Consider the following 21,624-nt stretch of genomic DNA (forward strand, 5'->3'; position numbering starts at 1 on the left):
GTTTGTGACATCATTCCACATTCCACACATGTTCTATTACCATCCAGCAAAGACCAACAATAGGGCTCAAAAGGTAGGACAGACTCTATCTATCTATCTATCTATCTATCTATCTATCTATCTATCTATCTATCTATATTGCAGTCAAAGACCAGACAGCAAAGTGAACAACAGCAGCATATGCCACCTCTGCATGAAGAAGTGTATGTAATTAAAAATTCCCTATAAACTTATTTACATTAAAAATAACACTCCTTCAGCTAAAATCTGTATTCCAGAGATTAAAATCGGTATTCATTCATTGGCCCTCACAGTCACCACAGCCTTTCTTGATAGGACAGTATAGTTTGAGGGCAAAAAGCAGACTGTTAACTTTCCTCTTTTAAACTAGGACAGTAACAAAATAAAGCTATTTGCTTCACGTCTTCTGGAGTTTCTGGGCATTTTTTCATCACAGCCTTTGTTTCCTTCCCTCCTGCTTCCATTTTTTCTCAGGCCCTGGAAAAGACAAACTGAACCATCCATTTCCAATTTGCCTATGCTTAGGGAGGCACAGGCAGCAGAATGTCTCCATTCAGACGTCACACTTCCCAGGGTTCAAACCATGACTAAAATGTGCCACAGACTCTGTCCCCTTCTCCTTTTCTCCCGCATGGATTCCTAGCATTCCTTCAGATTTGCTCTAACCCAGAGGAAGCCATTGCACCACCAGATAATGTTGAACCACAACACCCATCATCCCATCAGGCTAGCTGAAGCTTATGGGAGTCCAGTAATATCTAGAGGGAGTTATGCTGGATACCCCTGCTCTAATCATATGCAACTTTCACATCCAAAACAGACAACCTAATGTTTAGCATTCACCAGGGCTAACCATTCTTGGTTAACAATAATCACAATTTGCTGCCATCATACTGAAGTATGGTTGCAACAAAACCAGGATAGTGAGCAGGACAGCTCTACCCACCAAAGAGTGGAGGGGAAGTGACAGAGAGGGTGGGGGATTTCTTTAATTTTTCATGGGAGCTCAGTATTGTAGATATTGAAGCAACAGGGCTGCAGCTGGTCTTTCTTTAAAAAAAGATTTGCTTCAAGCTGTGACACCATGACAAAAAGTGTCAGCGGCTACAGGGCAGTGTTCCTCCTTGAGCATGGAGCAATGGGAATGCTACATCATGCTGCAGTGCTATTGCAGGGGCATTCTTTATAAAGAAATAAAAAAAAACCTGCCCCCTATCAAAGATGTCCCCTGGGAACAATGCTATGTCCTAGCACTGCCATTCCTACTGGGCCATTCTCCATGAGGAATGCTGCCAGGCAACTGCTGAGTACAGAAGATGCAGCAAAGCTTGTTAAAAACAATTCAGGAGAGACCAGCTACAACCTTTTGCTGCCTCATATCTGCAGTGATAACTCTCTGCCTTCAGCACATTAAGAAACATATCCAAACCCCTGAAGATTAAGAAACCAATCTGTGGGGCTTCCTTGGCCACCCCCCCCCCATGCTCCCATCATTCAGCTTATCACTGCAAGTGAATATTTCATCTTACCTCCAAGGTAAGCTGAAGCTCTTCATGATGTCAGACAAAAGCCTTTTCCAGCTTTCCAGCTGGAAACTCCAAAGATTGAACTTTTGAATTGAAAAAAAATCACAAGCTGTCCCACTGAGCCTCAGCCCTTTCCCTGTGGATGAGGCAGTGGGCTTAAGATACAGCTGTGACCAATGGCCAAAATTCAGTTACCATAAAGCTAGGATAAACTTTAAAAAGAACAATTTTAAAATATATGCACTGTCACACTACATAATTTAATCAATATATTGCCTACCTTTTAAGTAACTGAATTATACATTTGCTAATTGCCAAGGATTCAATATATAGGGCTCGTTTATGATACTGAAGGAACTGTAAAGTAACATACAATTTAATAACTAAAAACTGCATGGGGCAAGTTAGCTGTGACTTCAGTGGGTCTTGCTGGTGCACTGTTAATTTCCTGTTTTAGTAACACACACCAACCACTAGGCCTAAAGCCACAAGAGAACCAAAGATATGAAAAAGAGATGCATGCAACCTAGCCCTGGGATTTCTTTCAGGGAGCGATGGCGCACCTTGGCAGGTGGATGAAGTAGTGTAAAAAGAGCTCTTTAAACTCTGGAAAAGAGCAGTAAAATGGCAAATGCAATTCAGTGTAAATGAATGTTGTATACACAACAAATTCTAGCTTTTTTGCTATCTGTACACATCTTTTATGTCAGCATATGTACATTTCTTTCAAAACATCCATTTGTCCCTTTCACTTGTTTTTAGGATGTACATGCTAAACAAAACTACCATGTGAAATGGCCCTTCATGAAAACATGTCTTTTTGACACTCTTTTCAATAACAGCAATTCAATCAGAAGTAAGAATACTTTAGACGTTGTTAATAATTAGGAGGTAGATAAACATTCACAAAGAGTAATTTATGACCACTGTGCTCTCCTGCCAAATGGTGGACAGAAATCTTAACCACACTTTGGCATCTGATCAGAAATCCAGAGCAGCAGTCCAAGGGTGGCAGGTTGTGAACCACTTTGAGATCTACAGGTAGAGAAAGGGTGGTATACAAATTTAATCAATAAATAAGAAAAATCTTACACATCATGTGATTCTATGCTTCTAAGTTGCATTTGGAGAACTGAATCCACTCTCTTTGCTTTTCAGAATGTTTAAAATAACGTCACTCCTGGGGGAATCACTTAGGATTTACTGGAATGTGTCCAGTAAAGTCCCACTCAGAATACTCACTGTTATCAATGGACTCTACATAGATTGGATTGGGTTTATTTTGACTATGAAGTTGTTGAATGCAACCCAGTGACAACAAGGAAATAAATTTTAGCATTCAAATTTTGTATCTTTCAAACAATATTTCAAATGTGAGTTATGTCATCATAAGCAGTCTAATATCTGTTGAAAAAAATAAAAGCAAGCATGCAAATGGCGTAAGAACATGCATCATGCATCAGGGTGACAAAAGCTGCTACAACGTTTTGTATGGTCAAAAGCAGACCATTTTGAAAATTAAAAATACCTTTAAAATGTTAACATTGCTGTGAATGTTTACATTAAAAACAACAGCCCCAAAGGGCAGCAACATTCATGCTGATGTTCTGATTATTAATTTTAGAATTAGGTTGCTAATATATTATTTGAGGGGAGAGGTGATACTGGCTCTTTCCAGAAAACAGAGCTTTAGTGGAAAGCAATGGATTAGGGATCAGCACATTCTTCTTTTTCCCTTGCTCCCTTATCCCTCAGACGAAAGAGAGAGCACCTCCCTGTTGCTAGGTTTAAAGGATTTGACATTTGTTTGAAAATAATGCTGTCAAGAGGCAGGCGTTAATCCCAACAGCTTCTTCCAGTTCCAGCTGCCAGTATTTCTCAGAGGCCCAAGCATACTTCATCCACAAATAGTATTAAAAGGGAATGGTGTTACTCCTTGGAGAGAATGAGGGTCAAAACTTTCACTGCCATTAATGTTGAGTTATAAGCAACATTCTCAGCAGCATCCAGAAGCTACTAAATATCCTGTACCTTTTCATACTATCCTCCGACCCACCACAATTTCTCCATTAATTGGAGCAAGCTTGTTTTCTCCTGCTCTTGAGGGTGGGACTGAACCCATGGCTTCAAGTTGGATGGCCGTCGGTCACCAATGCTTTAGCTAAGATTCTTGCATTGCAGGAGGTGGACCAGATGTCCCTTGCAGTCCCTCTCAACTCTACAGTTCTATGATTCTGGTACATAGCATATTCCACATGTTAAGGGTTTGGACATTACAAAAAATACTGAATACATAAAATACTTTTTTTCCTGCATTTGTCTGGAAGATGAATTTGTTTAGCTTCCCCATCTCACAACACAGGATATCATCCAACAGATTTCATCCCAGAAACAGACACTTGTGCATCAGCTTTTGTGACAGCAGCTCCAGACCAGCAATGAACAGAACAGTGTTCATGGCATGCGCATCTTCCATTAAGATACATCATCCACCCCTCTAGGCTGGAATAAAAAAAAAGCATCTAGGGTTGCTTCACACATTGCAAGATCTCTATGCAGAAGGTTCTCCTGTTTAGGACTATGTCTTGAGCTGACATTGCAATGTCCTCTGGTGAAAGTTCAACAACACAGCTGGAGGGCTTCCTTCGAATCCTGACCAGCAATTCAGTGGAGCACTGCACACTGGTCTAACCATCCCTGCAAAGGAAATTAGTCCAGACTGGCTGTGGGAAGGTGGTGGAAGAGACAATTTAACAACTGTTCCAGATACTCATCATGGGCAGGGACGATCTCACATTCAGGAAACATAAACTGGGTAGGCCTAAGTTGCCATGAATGTGGGAGAAAGTGGCTGGTGCTTGGAAAGAAGCAGTCTGGCAACTGCTCCTTTACAAAACCCACCCTGGACTAACTAATCTACTTACTGGTTGCTAATAGACCTTCTTTTGGGAAGGTAATTAAGAAGACTGAGAAGATGATGCCCTGGTTTGGAGAATCTTAAGCTGAGATAGGAATGATGTTTTTGCTCTGCTCCTCACCCCACCCCTGCGAAGCCCCCTTGCTCTTCTCTTCACAGCACGAGTGATCAAACCAGTAACCCTCCAATTAACCATAGTTCCCCATTCCAGGAAAGTACGGAAGCCAGTTTCAGGATAAACCACAATCTGAAGTAGGTTTAAGATCCTTTTATGGCTTTTAAAATGTGTCCGGGGTGTGTGTTAAATTTTGTATTGTTGTTATGCATTTTGGTTTTTTATGCTGTACACCTGTGATCTTTCAATAAAAGGCAGTATAAAAATTAATTAATAATAATAGAACGATTGTGGCTTATTTTGAAACAAGGAACTGTAATTTCTAAGTTCAGACAAAAGCGGTAAACTATGGTTGATCAGAGGGCGGGGGGGGAGGGGGAGTTTCTTCATATAATTGTTCAAATATGTCCAATATGTGAAGCAATCCACATGTGCATTTCCAAAGAGCAGCAAAAGGAGCCAGAGCTTCAAAGTGCAGAACATGTTCCCATGGCGGGGCTCTTTTGCTTCTCTTGCCATTATAAAGTGCATCTGGAGCTGGGCATCTTATGTTCATCTCTTGAGGACACATTCCTCTTTCATTCAAGCAGTGGGTGGCTTTCTGTTTCTTGAATTTGCTGATCAGGGACAACTGAGCAAACATTCAGCTTGCTTTCTAAACATAATTAAAACCCTAATGAAGAATGGCAGTCTCTGAATCTACATCTCCAAGCAGAAAGAGGAATGTGTTTTCTAAGGATGCCATGTCCGAATGATGCCACAGCTCTTTCCCCTCCCCACCCCCACTTCAAATACAGATTGATCATGCCCTGGAGGAGGGATGTAACTGCAAATGGAAAATTATACAGAATTAAAGCTAGCTGATTAGAAAAAGGTGAACAAAATGAAAATAAACTTAAAATGTTTTAGATCTTTAAAACCTATCCAAGAAAAGAAATAGTCAGGGATGCAAGAAAGAAATGGTCAGAGACAAAGTTAAGAAAGACATTCATAGTTTTATAAAAATGGGCATTTCACCTTATTGTGTAGGAACTCATACAAAAATGAGTTGCAATTTCAGCTAAATTGGGGAAACAGCTTGAAGCATTTGTTGTGCTGAGCTATTTCAATTGCTTTTGTTTGATTTGCTCATTGCAAGCAACTAAAAGTCTGTAAATTTTGATAATAAACCTGATTTGCAATGGGGGTTGAATAATTTCAATTGCAACTGCATATTGTGAGCTTTCTTGGGAGTACTATGCCTGTAAATGTGGTATTTAAATAATTTTATAATAATAAAAAAATTACAACCAACCAAATCATGCCTTCTATACTTTTCCAAAAGCAGTAGCTAAGGGGGCTATAACGGTTGCCATATGTCCTCCTTTTCCAGGACATGCCCACTTTTTCAAGGGTATGTAAAATGAGTCTCGTCATAGCGATCCATAGTTAAAAGTAGAAGTCAGCAAAGGTGTCCTTGTTTTTGCTCTTCAAAATATGGCAACCCTAGCTAGCAAAAGGTAATAGACCAGGCCTTCTCTCTTACTTTTGTAATTAGACATTTTGGGGACCAGCAGGGTTCAAAACTAAAAAAAAGAAAGAAAAAAAAAGTTACCATATTTTTCACTCTATGAGACGCACTTTTCCCCCTCCAAAAATTAAGGGGAAATGTGTGTGCATCTTATGGAGCGAATGCAGGCTCCTTGGCGATAGCAACGTGAAGCCTCCGAAGTGCAGAGGGAACGCTCCCTCTGCGCTCCGGAGGCTTCGCGTTGCTTTCGCTGAAGCCTGGAGAGCAAGAGGGGTTGGTGCGCACCAACCCCTCTTGCTCTCCAGGCTTCAGGGATAGCCGCCTGAAGCCTCCGGAGCGCAGCGGGAGGTCCCGCTGCGCTCCGGAGGCTTCGCGTTGCTTTCGCTGAAGCCAGGAGAGCAAGACTCTCCTGGCTTCAGCAGAGAGGGTGAGCTGCACAGCGCCCCTTCAGCGAAGCGGGAGGAGAAATGGAAGGGGCTCTGTTTCTCCTGCCGCTTCGCTGAAGGGGCGCTGAGCAGAGAGGGGGAGAATTTTTTTTTCATGTTCTCCCCCTCTAAAACAAGGTGCATCCTATAGAGCGAAAAATATGGTACTGCAATTCTGTTACTGAACTAGATTGATCTTTGTTCCAGCAAGGAAATGCTTGCATTTTAATTTTGCCAACAATAGCTGAATATTACAAAGAAAGATGTTTTAAGATATGAAATGCACAGGGAGTAATTATATATAAGCTGAAACAACTGAAGGGGTGGGGTCTTGTTCTGTTTGCTTTGCATTGAATGTCAGCCTTTCATGATGGAAAATTATGTTAAAATTATTTATGACCAAAATTAATTTACAATTTCTACATAACTGCTGAAAGGAGTTCACAATACCTTGAGAACATCTTGCACTGCCTAAGTTAACATGAATTTTGGAGCAATTGGATAATTCATTTGAAAGTAAAAAGCCAGATCTACTGGACTCCCCAACGTTTGTCTAAGAAAGAACTACCTAATGTAGCTCTTTGTTGGAAATGTAATATGGACAATGCTTCTTTGAAACATATGCTTTTACTGTGTCCCACACTTACTATGCAGATGACACAACCCTGATGGCAGAAAGTGAGGAGTAATTAAAGAACCTTTTAATGAGGGTGAAAGAGGAGAGTGCAAAATATGGTCTGAAGCTCAACATCAAAAAAATGAAGATCATGGCCACTGGTCCCATCACCTCCTGGCAAATAGAAGGGGAAGAAATGGAGGCAGTGAGAGATTTTACTTTCTTGGGCTCCATGATCACTGCAGATGGTGACAGCAGTCACGAAATTAAAAGACGCCTGCTTCTTGGGAGAAAAGCAATGAAAAACCTAGACAGCATCTTAAAAAGTAGAGACATCACCTTGCCAACAAAGGTCCGTATAGTAAAAGCTATGGTTTTCCCAGTAGTGATGAATGGAAGTGAGAGCTGGACCGTAAAGAAGGCTGATCGCCAAAGAATTGATGCTTTTGAATTATGGTGCTGGAGGAGACTCTTGAGAGTCCCATGGGCTGCAAGAAGATCAAACCTATCCATTCTGAAGGAAATCAGCCGAGTGCTCACTGGAAGGACAGATCGTGAAGCTGAGGCTCCAATACTTTGGCCACCTCATGAGAAGAGAAGACTCCCTGGAAAAGACCCTGATGTTGGGAAAGATGGAGGGCACAAGGAGAAGGGGATGACAGAGGACAAGATGGTGGGACAGTGTTCTCGAAGCTACCAGCATAAGTCTGACCAAACTGCGGGAGGCAGTGGAAGACAGGAGCGCCTGGCATGCTCTGGTCCATGGGGTCACGAAGAGTCGGACACGACTAAATGACTAAACAGCAATAACAACTGGACTATATGAGCAAGACTCTATGGAAAAAAATAGGATTTTCAGAGGTGAATATGCTCTTGGGCTATATACCCACTGTATGGAAACGGACAACAGGAAAGCGAAAATGGATTCTATGCACCCTAATGGTGGCCAAGAGAATGATACTGATGAATAGGGAGAATAGAGATACATTTCCCCTTAATCAATGTCTTGATGACATGACAACATTGGCAACATATGAACTGACAGCTTATATTGGATAAATACAATGATATTTGGAATTAGTTTACCGAGAGTATATTAGATTATTGACCATTATATATGTGGATTAGGAGAATAGCAGAATTAGGAGAATAAGAATATAAACATCTGTATATTAATGTATGGTATTGTTTCTTTTTTTCATTCTCATTCACTTTTTTCTTTCTTTTTTCTCACTCTATCTTCTTATAAATGAAAATTACTTAATAAAATATTAAAAATAGTAATAAAAAGGTTAACATGGATTGTAACAAGGGAAGGCATGTGAATATAGCCTGAATTATGTGTGTGTAGGTGAACACACACACACACAAAAAACAAATATTAGACAGAGAAATATCTTAAAACAGTTCCATGAAGTTTATGTAGGAGGATACTATAAACCTGGGATAATAGATAATTTATGGCATTTCACTTTTTGTTGTTTTGTTGTTGTTTAGTCATTTAGTCATGTCCGACTCTTCGTGACCCCATGGACCAGTATCTATTCTATTCCAAGAAAAGGATCATTCTTACTTTTACAGCTGCAGATTTAAATCCACTACTAAAAGTTTTAAATCTGTATTCTTCAGGGGCAGTTTACTGATATGAAGAGGGGCAATTTGCCTCTCTTCAAAGCTGATATTGAGAAACTATTTTGTCCTAACTTTTAAATATTTAACCTTCAACTGAGGGCACATTCCAAATAGGTTTGCCATTCCAAAAATTGCCTTTACTGTATTTATGTTCTTAGTTTTCTAACAAAATCAGCAAGCATGCATTGGCCTTTGAAAACGGTTCAGAATTCACAAGGGATTCGTTTAAGAGGTCTCTATGAAAACTGCCCTAGAAAACTCAGATTTAACAGAAATCTGTTAACATTTCAACCTAAGAGATTAATACAATTTCTAACTTGTAGCTTTTCCAAGTCACATTCCAAATACACGAGGCTTGATGGTTAAGCCCTGAATATGTACCAGCTCTAATGTTTTCTTACATTTTGCTCTACTATAAACATAAAAATGTTTGTCAATTGAGGGGGGAAACCATTGGATGGAGCACTAACACATCCATATATGGAAGCATTCTACACAGGTCCAGCAGTCATGGTCTATTTCTCTGTGTATGTGAGTGTGTCAAATAGCGTAGACACCATGCTCTCCTTCCAAAAGATTCCTTAAAATACAACTGCATAACTGCAGAATAAACACAGTGAGAGTGGTGTAGCTATTAGTGTTTGACTAGAACCTGGCAGACCAGGGTTCAAATCTCCATGAAGCTCAATGGATGACCTTGGGCCATGAACAATCTCTCAGCCTAACCTACACCACAGGATCGTTGTGAGAGCGAAATGGATAGACAAACAACTCTCTTTCCAAAGAAGGGATTTAACATACAGGCAACTCCCCATTTATGCAAGTCACATGCAACCCTGCACACACGCATCGCCAAGAACCCAGAAGTGGCACAAATGGGGGCAGGGTGGAGGTGGAACAGGCTTACATGCGCCCCACTGACATGTGCAGGTCCTTGGAACGCAACCCCCGCATAAATGGGGAGTTGTCTGTACCGCTCCTCACAATTACTGTCTGTTGTGTTTCCTGTACTGCCGAGGGCCTGGTGTCCTTCTTATTGCCCCATTTAAGCACCAGGCCTCTCCTGTTTGTGCTGTTTTACAGATCTCACACACTCAAATTAAAGTGGATTCTTAATTTTACTAATACACACTAAGTACCCCAAAGATGGCAGCAGCTCCCACACCTAAAATCTTCAATTCTGATCATTGTTTCATGTGTGAACAAGAGCTCTCAGTGTGATAAGTGAATTGCTGTCATGTCTCGAGGGAACGGATATGAGAACTCAAAATGCACCTCCCTTATAAAGGAACTGGAAAGAAGACTAAGAAATGGGACAGAATTTGAGAGGTGAATAAACGAAAAATACATGTATATGTAATTGTTTGGGGTTGGCTGGGAAAATAACTTTTGTGGTGCATCATAATCAACAGTGCAACAATTTCTTTTCAGAGTCTGGAAACACCACCAAAAGTTACAATGCCCCAGGGATCCAAGAGCATACTTCACTCACCTAGCCAGAGTTACCAAAATTATTTTAAAAGACTGCTATCTCGCCTTTCAATTGCTTCACTACAGCTCCATCAGTTCCTTGCAAGCAGGCAAATATTTCTGAAGTACAGTGGTGCCTCGCAAGACGAAAATAATCCGTTCCGCGAGTCTCTTCGTCTAGCGGTTTTTCCGTCTTGCGAAGCAACCCTATTAGCGGCTTAGCGCTATTAGCGGTTTAGCGGCTATTAAAGGCTTAGCGGCTTAGCGGCTAAAAGGCTATTAGCAGCTTAGCGGCTTAGAAAAAGGGGGGGAGCGAAAAAAACCGCAAGACTTGCAAGACGTTTTCGTCTTGCGAAGCAAGCCCATAGGGAAATTCATCTTGCGAAGCGCATCGAAAAACGGAAAACCCTTTCGTCTAGCGGGTTTTTCGTCTTGCGAGGCATTCGTCTTGCGGGGCGCCACTGTACGAAAATTCATTAGTATGGAGTTTTCAAATGGGGGCTGTTTGTTAACTTGCACTCCCTCTGCTGGCTACACTCTGCCACACAAATAATAAATGCTTATGTGACTTCTGTGGGCCAGTTAATTCTCTGCAAGCAGTGCAAACTATCTTACAAACATAAAGAAGAACACATGGAGGGTTTCAATTCAAAACAATCAAGAGAAGTCACAGCTTAGAGTTGCTCAAGAGTCCTAGAAGTCTGTTCCCCAATACTTTTCAATGCCCTTAATGCAAGTCTATCCAGAAAGGTCTTTTAGATTTCTTGACCTTTTCCTCTAGCAAGCAGAATGGACACAGCTAATCACATTTGTGCCTGGCTTTCACAATCTGCATTCTTTACTAGTAAGAGGAAAAAAAGAAGAAGGGGGTCATTTGATTTCCACAGCACAATCAAAAACAGCAGCTGCATCACCAAACCTTTTGTAAAATGAACAGTAGGGCTGGGCAATAGATGAATATATTGTCCAAAACATTTTGAAGTCCATATTGTGATACAGCTTGGTTTTCGAACAGCTTAGTTCTCGAACGTTTTGGCTCCCAAACATCACAAACCTGGAAGTGACTGTTCCGGTTTGTGAACTATTTTTGGAAGCCAAACATCCAACAGGGCTTCCGCGGCTTCTGAGCTTCCTACAGCCAATCAGAAGCCGCACTTTGGTTTCTGAACGTTTTGGAAGTCGAATGGACTTCCGGAATTCGACTTCTGTTCGACTTCTAAGGTACGACTGTATTGGTTTCATAATTTTTGACCTGACAATGTATCGCAAATCATGGTGTGTGGGTGTGCTATGGAAAAATCACAATGTGGGAAAAACTGTGAAGCCAGCCAACGCTTCTCTCAATTCCTGCAGCCCATTAACTCTGCCAGCTTCACCGGCTCCTGCAGGAATCACAAGAGCAGGCGCCAGCAAAAATCACGATGCAGGAAAAACTGTGAAGCCAGCTAATGCCTCTCCAGAGCTCCATCCTCCATCAGGATATATCAGTATATTGTGATATATCACAATGTTGAAAACCAGCTAATGGACAGCAAATGGAACACAGAAGTTACTTCAAATGAATATAGGTATGCTAAATATTTCATTCTTTTTGGGGGGGATATCGCAGGGGTCAGCACACCCGCACTGTGCAATGGATGAGCCTCACCCTGGGAAAACCTATGGGTGTGCTACACATTTCAGAGCTAGCGTGCTTCAGAAAGGTGGGCTTAAAGCAAAGAACACGAGGCAGCTGAATCTCCTTTGCTTATCATTTCCTTGGCAAGTGCCAAGCTGAAAACACATCTTCAGGAAAAGGCTAGCAATGACAACTCTTGCAAGTCCTCAGCATTTGCCTTATCATACTGGGTGCGGACGCTAAGTTGATCTTATGCATATGGAGTTGGCTGTGTTTAGGCATGGATTTAGCTATTTTCAGGAGAAGCAAATATCTCCTTTTACAGGACAGGGAACTGTCAAGGTTCAGGGAATCCTATCCCTCCCCTAGTAGCAGCCAAAGAAGCAGATAACACAAAGAGTCCTTGCCACATAATTTATTCAATATTCACACAGAGAGACAAAGGAATGTAGTCCTTATTCAATACAGTGGTACCTTGGTTCTCAAACTTAATCTGTTCCGGAAGTCTGTTTGAAAACCAAAGCGTTCCAAAATCAAGACATGCTTTCCCATAGAAAGTAATGCAAAACAGATTAATCTGTTCCAGACTTTTAAAAACAACCCCTAAAATAGTAAAATTTAACATGAATTTTACTATCTAACGAGACCATTGATCCATAAAATGAAAGCAATAATCAATGTACTGCACAGTACTATAAAATAAATAAAATAGTATTGTAGATGATAAAAAAAGTTTTAAAAAATCTTACCTGCACTGATGATAGTCATTGTTTGGATGGGGGGCTTTTATCCATTTCCACAGTCAATCAGTCAATCAATCAATCAATCAATCAATCAATCTAACAGTAGCTGAACTGGGATCCACACAGTCACAAAAACAAATTAACGGAAAAAGCCTTTAAAAAAAAACGCAAAATAAAAAGCAAAAACAAAAGCACCAAATATAAGCTTGAAATATCACCTCAGAACACTGCTGTCGGAAACGGAAGGTCTGAATTACTATGAGGGGGATGCAAATTAGCAGCGCAACAGGAAACATGGAAACGGAGCACATTCAGCTTCCGAGGCAAAGTTTAAAAGCCGGAACACCTACTTCCGGTTTTGCAGCATTTGGGTTCCAAGTTGTTTGTGAACTAGCTGTTTGAAAACCGAGGTACCGTTGCAATGGCGTTGTTCCGAGTAAAGCCCAACCCTCTCCGTCTCTCTTATCCTATGCCAGGAATGTCCAACTCCCAAGAGACTGTGATCTACTCCTGGCATAAAAAAACTGGCAGTGATCTACCCACTGTCATTGGAGGGAGGAGGAGCGTGTGTGAGATGGGTGGATTGCCCAGAGTTGTTGAGCTTTTTAGGGGGAGTATTGCAAAGAGTTTTTTAGCTCTCCCCCGGTAACTTTTTGTACACAATAAGGATCCCGTGATCTACCAGGATCAGCCAGGGATCTACCAGTAGATCACAATCTACTGGTTGGACATCCCTGTCCTACAAGTGAAACTTGGAAAATTTGAATATTGTGGGAAAGTTCATTTATTTCAGTAATTCAACTTAAAAGGTGAAACTAAGATATGAGATAGACTCATGACATGCAAAGTGAGATATGTCAAGCCTTTATTTGTTATAATTTAATCTTTTAATGTATCACAGTATTTTAATATTCTTTTGGAAGCCGCCCAGAGTGGCTGGGGAAGCCCAGCCAGATGGGCGGGGTATAAATAATAAATAATAATACCGTATTTTTCACCCCATAGGGCGCACCGGCCCATAAGACGCAACTAGTTTTTTGGGGGAGAAATAAAGGGGGGAAAATTATTCCCCCCCCAAGGCGCTAGGCTGGGGCGGAGGAAGCCCGAGCTTCCCCTGACCCCAGCCCCCAGAACAGGCTGCTCTCCGCAAGCCCCCGCGGCTTGCGCAGAGCTACCCGAAGCCCCGGTGCGACTGCTCAGCGCGCCGGGGCTTTGGGGTGCAGGCAGGGCTGCGCAAGCCGTGGGAGCCCGGGGGGAACTCCCGCGGGCTCCCACGGCTTGCGGATAGCTTCCTGAAGCCTGGAGAGCGAGAGGGGTCGGTGCACACCGACCCCTCTCGCTCTCCAGGCTTCAGCGAAAGCCTGCATTCGCCCCATAGGACGCACACACATTTCCCCTTCATTTTTGGAGGGGGGAAAGTGCGTCCTATAGGGCGAAAAATACAGTAATTATTATTACCGTATTTTTCGCCCTATAGGACGCACTTTTCCCCCTCCAAAAATGAAGGGGAAATGTGTAATTATTATTATTATTATTATTATTATTATTATTATTATTATGGCATACAGCTGATGAATACCCCAAATTAACAATCTCAGAAAATTAGAATATTAAATGAAATCAGCAAAACAAGGATTGCAAATAGAGCAATATTGGACCTCTGAGAAGTAGAAGCATGCATATATACTCAGTACTTGGTTTGGGCCCCTTTTGCATCAATTACTGCCTCAATGCGGCGTTGCATGGATGCTATCAGCCTGTGGCACTGCTGAGGTGTTATGGATTGAATAGCTACTGCACCTTTTCACAATATTCTAATTTCCTGAGATTGTTAATTTGGGGTTTTCATCAGCTGTACACCATAAGCATCACAGTTATAACAAATAAAGGCTTGACATATCTCGCTTTGCATGTCATGAGTCTATCTCATATATTAGTTTCACCTTTTAAGTTGAATTACTGAAATAAATGAACTTTTCCACGATATTCTAATTTTTCCAGTTTCACCTGTATGTCATCCCTGCACCGGATGATCTGGGCTTTCTGCCTCTGAGCTTTCTGTTCTACTACCCTCAATGCATGCCTAGTCCTGGGGGTGGAGGTCAGGAATGCTCTCCAAAGACCCGGAGTCTGTCAGCTATCTCTCCCCCAGTGTTTTTTCTTCCTGCTGTTCCTCTTCCAATATTTCCCAGCTTTCCCCCTCTGCAGTCTCAGAACTATGTCCGTCTGCAAACCACTCTTCTAAATCTATACTGTCCTCCTGTTCTCGGGAAGGTTCAGGAGAAGTGGCCCCCACCATTCCTCCTCAGTCCTGTCCCTGACAGGTACCTCCTCCCATGGATGTTTGATTCTATCACATGCTGTAGGAAGCAAGGGCCTCGTGGCATCAATACAACATTCTATCCATTAGGTCTCTGTTGTCAAAATGCTATTGCTTATCTTACAAATAAAAAATCCATTTCCTAATTCGTATGAACTGTTACTGATATAATTATCCTACTGCCAAAATCTTTCTAAGACACTGAGGAAGTGAAAATGGCTGTATTAGAAGATGCCTTTCCTCGCTGAGCAAGAGACTGGAAGAAATCATTCTGTCCCAAAAGAAAAAGAAAAAACTAACCTGCCTCCCTAAAGAATAAGGATCTGAACCAATAAATAAAGGCTGGCAAATATTCCCAGCATCCCCAACTATGTCCATTACCGAGCACAAAATGCCACGGGCTGGAAAGACATTTCAATTTGAAGAAATGCAACAACACACGAGTTAACAGTATCAGCTCCCTCCAGCACTAAGAGTTCTCTCCCCAACCTCTCACTGCCAACACATAAAGCACAGAGACCTGAAGTTTTGTGGCGTTCAAGAAAATTGCTCTGTATTATATTCAGACAGAAAGAGAGAGAGAGAGATCCAAATAGAAAAAGGGACCAGGCAGGGCTGTCCACTTTCCCCCTTACTGTTTATTACTGTCCTGGAAATACTCACACTGGACATAAGGAAACACCAAGGTATACAAGGGATAACATTGGGGGGGAAGCCTTCACGTTGAAAGCTTTCGCGGACGATTTAATATTAATGGTGGAACAGCCAGAAGAAAGTTTTCCAAAAACCTTAGAAAAAATGATGGAATTTGGTAAGGTCTCAGGGTTCAAACTTAATAAATCTAAAATGAAATTAATGCTCAAAAACATGCTGGATCCTGAGAAAAGGGAATTACAAGAAAAAATGGGCCTACTAATCGTCAAGAAAGCCAAATATTTAGGAATTGACATCACTATGAAGAATATCAATCTGTTTGAAGACAACTATAAAAGAATTTGGAAAGAAATAAAAAATGACATGGATATCTAGTTTAGGTTACAATTGACATTATGGGGCAGAATCTCTGTCATTAAAATGAATATACTCCCCAAAATGCTATTTCTTTTCAAATGATCCCTATTAGAGGGGAAATGGAGTGTTTTGAAACATGGAGGAAAGATTTAACTAAATTCATTTGGCAGGGAAAGAAGCCACGCATAAGATACAAATTATTAACAGACAAAAAAGAAAGGGGGAGCTTTGCACTTCCAGACCTAAGAATCTATTATGAAGCCTCATGCTTATGTTGGATTAGGGACTGGATGTTATTAGACAATACAGATATTTTGGATTTAGAGGGCTGGAATAAAATGCAAGTCTGGCATGCATATCTTGGGTATAACAAGGCCAAAACACACAAAGGGTTCACTAATCACATAATTAGGGATGCACTATATAAAGTGTGGATAAAATACCAAAGTTTGTTAGAGCCCAAGACAGTGTCACCACTGGAAGCGTTTTCAGTTAAAAAAAGGAATATGGGGGGAAATTGGGCAACATACAAACAGCTCCTAATAGAGGAGGATGGTCAATTGAAACTGAAACCTTACAAAGAAGTTAGAGATTACTGTACTAGTTGGCTGCAATATTACCAACTACAGGACATATTTAATTCAGGGGGGATAATAGAAAATGAGTGGTAGTCTATAGAAATTAAGACATGCTCAGGATATAAAGACAAAACAGCAAGCTTTTTTGTTTTTGTAGTGATATAATAATGACTTGTATGAAAATATATTCTGTACAACTTCAAGGCTCTTTCACCTCCATAAACGAAAGGTGTCTGTGAAGGGAGCCAAAAGACCAAGACGACCTTAAATGCTGGCCATGGCTCTTTACCACTGGAAAGTCTGGCAGGTAATAATCGAGCTCAGGAAATTACATGACTCCTGGACTGAGGAGAATATCTAAAGTTGCAATTTTGTTTAAAACACTGCAGGAAAGGGAAATGCTTTTGCTGCTGCCTCCACGACGCTTTATCACTTATATATAGTTCCAATGCTGTTTTTACCTTTATAATTGCAGGGAAATAGGCTCCAGATCGAAGTCTACAAGGATCAGGCTTGTATAGCTTTTAAAATCAAATTATTATGCTTAGAGCCACACCGTGGCTGCTCTGCACAGAAATTTACCGTATTTTTCGCCCTATAGGACACACCGGCCCATAGGATGCACCTAGATTTGGGGGGGATAAAGGGGGGAAAAATTTTTTCCCCCCCCAGGCACGGGGCTGGGGCGGGGGAAGTCCGAGCATCCCCCACCCGAGCCCCCAGAACAGGCAGCTCTCCGCAAGCCGTTGGAGGCCAGTTCAAAGTCGCGCCAGGCTCCCACAGCTTGCGGAGAACTGCACGAAGCCCACTCTGGGAGCACGCGGGGCTTGGGGAGGGGGAAGCAGGCTTCCCCCGTCCCCAGCCCCCAGAACGGGTCCCAGAGCGATCCCGAAGCTGCGCGCAGCTCCGCAATCGCTCTGGGAGCTTGCGGGGCTTCGGGAGGGTGAAGCAGGCTTCCCCCGTCCCCAGCCCCCAAAGTCCCAGAGCGATGCTGAAGCTGCTCTGGGAGCTTGCGGGGCTGGGCGAGGGGGAAGCCTGCCACCAGCCTCCAAACCACGTCGGGAGACAGCAGGATGGCGCGCTGCGCCTCCCCGCTGTTCCCCAAGCTTGCGGGGCTGGCGGCCGGGAGAAGCAGGCTTCTCCCGGCCGCCAGCCTCCAAACCACGTCGGGAAACAGTGGGATGGCGGCGTTCCGCCTCCTCGCTGTCCCCCGAGCTTGTGGGGCTGGCGGTGGGGCTCTCCTGAAGCCTGGAGAGCGAGAGGGGTTGGTGCGCACCGGCCCCTCTCACTCTCCAGGCTTCAGCGAAAGCCTGCATTCGCCCCATAGGATGCACACACATTTCCCCTTCATTTTTGGAGGGGGGAAAGTGTGTCCTATAGGGCGAAAAATACAGTACTTCCTGCCTCAATTCCAGCATTTGGCCCTGGAATTCAATTCAGTTAACATGTAGCTGGTGCTGAAGAGAAGATCCTTGTCTGGACAAGTCCCAGGCACAGGAAATATTAAAATTCTGTCACTCTCCTCCTCTTTTATGGCTGATGCAGACCAAATATCATTTACCATTTTGATGGCTCCTCATCAGAGAATAATCGAGCCAAACCTTCTGCAGCTCTTGGAGGATACAACCAGAACCAAGTACCAAACTAAATCTGACACAATTTCATACAATCAGCAATTTAAATTGTTTTGTTTTGTTTTTAAAGCAAATAGGTGCAGGGGCCCTGATCCAGACTATGACCTTGGAGAGAGGAAGCAGGCTTTAACTCTTTGACTCTTCCACTGTAGTCTTTATTTGAATTGCCCTCCAGCATCTACTATTTGCACTGCAAGGAAAGCTTCCATTAGTGCCAATGGGTGGGTTCTTGCCAAATATCAAGTGCAGGAGCCTCCATCCTGAATACTGACCAGGAAAACAGCTGGTGTAAGAGGGTAGGAACTGACTACTTTTACTGATCTTTTACTTTTTTACTTAAAAAACTGTGCACTTGCTGTTGCATGAAAGGTCTCATGTCTAGTGTAGCAAAGACTGCTGCATGTCAACTGCAGATCATCTGGAAACATGGAGCAAAAACTGCTCCTTAGAAGGCAACTTCTGAAGTATGAAATAGAAGAGAAAAGGGGCAAGCACTGCATAAGGAGCCGTTAGGTAGCCATTCCTTCAAGGTTCAGAAGAGAAAGAGCGATAGATAGAAAAATGTCAAGCTTGAAAAACGTTACCTATGGGAAACTCTTTTTATCAAGTACAGAAATTACCTAAATAATTACAGCAACAGGAATACTTCCAGTTCTGCAGAAGATATTAAACAGGAATCAATGGAGAGCTTAGAAGGGTTCAGCAGTGTCTTTTATGCATATCTGAACCTGGAAACATAAGTCTGCATGTCCACACTAGGAAAGAGTAACAGCCAGATGTTTGTACAATGCAAAAATTCAAGCACACAAAACTGCTTTGAAGATGTGCCCTCACAGAACCCTCCTGGTCTCCCAAAGTGAGAACCATCAAGTGAGAGATGGAAGAGAAGGGTTGGAAGAGAGGGATGCTCTACACTCTGCAATATTCGGGAAATGCAAACAGAGCCCTTCATGATGGAAAGATCTCTATGCTTACTGCCACATAGAGATGATGTAGCAATGCAACAAAGAAAGTTTGTACAGTGGTACCTCAGGTTACATACGCTTCAGGTTACAGACGCTTCAGGTTACAGACTCCGCTAACCCAGAAATAGTGCTTCAGGTTAAGAACTTTGCTTCAGGACGTGAACAGAAATCGTGCTCTGGCGGTGCAACGGCAATGGGAGGCCCCATTAGCTAAAGTGGTGCTTCAGGTTAAGAACAGTTTCAGGTTAAGAACGGGCCTCCGGAATGAATTAAGTACTTAACCCGAGGTACCACTGTATTCCCCAGATCACAGTCATCGTGTCATTGTTTGTCCCCACTCCTGCCATGTATACATACTGTTCCCCCAAAAACGGCAGTTTTCATATTTGTCTGGCAAAGTGTGAACCAACTATGAGCAGACAACCTCAGTGTGGTGCCCCAGTAAATGTTAGGAAACAATGAAGAATGACTTTTATAACGTCCAACAAAGGTGGAGCACCAAGCTACAAGCTCCACTTAAGAAGTACAAACACTGTTGGAGGGGGGAACCGTCCGTGTCACCAACATCAAAAGGACACGTCAAATACATGACAAGCAGCTGCATCAACCAAAGTATGCAAGAAAGAAATGAAATTGGCTTAAACCCAAAAATGAACAGCAACATTTACAGAAGATTGCTCACAGCAAAAGACCTCTAAGCAGTAAGCATCTGATGGATGCTTTGACTCTCAGCCATCAGCAGCATGGTGAAGATCTTTGCCTCATTAGATCTCCCAAGGTCCTAGAGGGCCATCTTTCCTATGTGTCACACGCTATAATATCATAATATCAAGTCAAAGCTTTCCTAGAGTGGCTGGGGAGGCCTGGTCAGATGGGCAGGGTATAAGTTGTTGTTGTTGTTGTTGTTGTTGTTGTTGTTGTTGTTGTTGTTGTTGTTGTTGTTATTCCTACCATTCCAAGAAACTTTGGAATTTTAGCAAATTCATAATGGCAAACTGCGTGGAATCTCAATGAGGAGCTTCTGTCTCCTTTTTGTGCATACTACTTTTGCTGCCTTAGGTAGCTCAAGATTCTCTGCCACCATACCTTTGTGTCTTGTCTTCTATGAAGAGTATAACAAAAGCCCTCTAAGTAATTAACCATTTTACCATTTATAGCAAGCTTCCTCAACCTCGGCCCTTCAGAGATGTTTTTGGCCTACAACTCCCATGATCCCTAGCTAGCAGGACCAGTGGTCAGGGATGATAGGAATTGTAGTCTCAAAACATACGGAGGGCCGAGGTTGAGGGAGCCTGGTTTATAGTAAGTGCTGATTCTTGACTTCCTCTCCATTTCAGCTGCACCTATCCTCTGGGCAGCCAAAAGAGAGGAACACTGGTTAAGTTGCATAAACTGGGTAAACACGCAATGCTTTGAAAATGGGTAACCTGCTTTTAAAGACCTCACCTTTCACTTACTGCTGTTAGAGAAGGAAGTGCAAAATTTGTCAATTTCTCAGTATAACATGATTGTTTCCAAGCACAGACAGCCCAATTCGTGAGGAAAATACTGCATCTCCCACTAGGTGCCATCTGGCTGTTTCTGCTAGTTTCATGACTTTCCTCCTTAAGCAAGAAACAGTTCCCTAAACTTGTAAACAGATTTTGTAAAACTCAGACACTGGTTGATAATAAGAACCACGTATAACTTCTGTCATTTGTCTCCGTTGTCTTAATTCTGCCACTAAATTTTTCACTCCATCAAATATCTGTGTACTACAAGTACCAGGAAGAGAACACGGAGTTATAAAGCTCCCCTCCTTTGCTAAGCACAGAATGGCTGTAGTAGCAATCCATAACAGGATCAGTTGCATTCTCACAGTGACAGGTGGCTTACTTATTAACACCATTACTTATTTATATCTACAAATTTATCTTGAAATAAACAAAAAATACAAACATGTTCTTGGCAAAGGAGCAAGATTTTTTTCCAACGTGAAAATTTAAGGGAGGCAGTACATGTCACTTATGTTATGTACATGTCACAAAACTGACTCCAAAAAAGTAGTTCTCATAGTCTTCAAAAGCTGTTTCAATTCAAGTTATAAGAATATAAAGGGGTTACTGCTCTTCTTCCTTCAAATCCTGACCTCAAAATGAATCCCATCTGTGAATCCCCAGGCACAATGTAGCAGTAGGAGCAGTAATTTGTTTTGTATTGACAATAGGTCACAACTAAAGCTGTGCATATAGATGCTCCAGAGTTATGGATATCAATCAAATATTTTTTTTAAAAATCAATTAAATCTTAATCATGTATGAAAACATTTACTATGTACAAGTCTGTACAAGTATCGGCATTGGTTCACAAATATCCTTTATTATCCTTGCCTTTTCCCTCCTTTTGTTCTCTTCCCACTCTGAGACTTCAGAGTATAAATTGTTTGGGATCATCATCATCATCCACTCTATGCACATAGATCTCAGGACAGTTAACAACATAAAACTACAACATAAAAGACACAATATGCACAATAAAAATAAA

The 21,624-nt window shown here is 42.1% G+C and overlaps 1 protein-coding gene and 1 long non-coding RNA gene across 17 annotated transcripts in view; one reads left to right on the forward strand and one right to left on the reverse strand.

The window, feature by feature from the left end:
• Positions 1 to 21,624, reverse strand: part of APBA1 (amyloid beta precursor protein binding family A member 1) — an 87,086-nt gene that overhangs the window by 42,661 nt on the left and 22,801 nt on the right. For 5 of the 15 annotated variants that reach the window (XM_083464862.1, XM_083464855.1, XM_083464847.1 and 2 more), the window contains one exon: positions 6,105 to 6,144. The exons of 7 other annotated variants lie outside the window; for them this stretch is intronic. The gene's annotated coding sequence lies outside the window, so the exon portion shown is untranslated. Of the gene's footprint in view, positions 1 to 6,104; positions 6,145 to 12,599; positions 12,700 to 21,624 lie in introns of those variants that run through there. 3 more of the 15 variants (XM_083464851.1, XM_083464857.1, XM_083464858.1) reach the window with 3 other exon arrangements.
• LOC310688522 lies at positions 47 to 5,807 on the forward strand. Of its 2 annotated transcripts, none has more exons than XR_014517002.1 (3): positions 47 to 73; positions 2,310 to 2,403; positions 4,624 to 5,807. It is a non-coding gene; the product is annotated as an uncharacterized lncRNA (long non-coding RNA). The 2 variants fall into 2 exon arrangements; XR_014517003.1 differs by lacking the exon at positions 4,624 to 5,807 and adding an exon at positions 2,706 to 4,229.

Source organism: Podarcis liolepis (genome assembly GCF_965112155.1).
Source record: "Podarcis liolepis genome assembly, chromosome: 11".
In the NCBI taxonomy this organism is placed as follows: domain Eukaryota; kingdom Metazoa; phylum Chordata; class Lepidosauria; order Squamata; family Lacertidae; genus Podarcis; species Podarcis liolepis.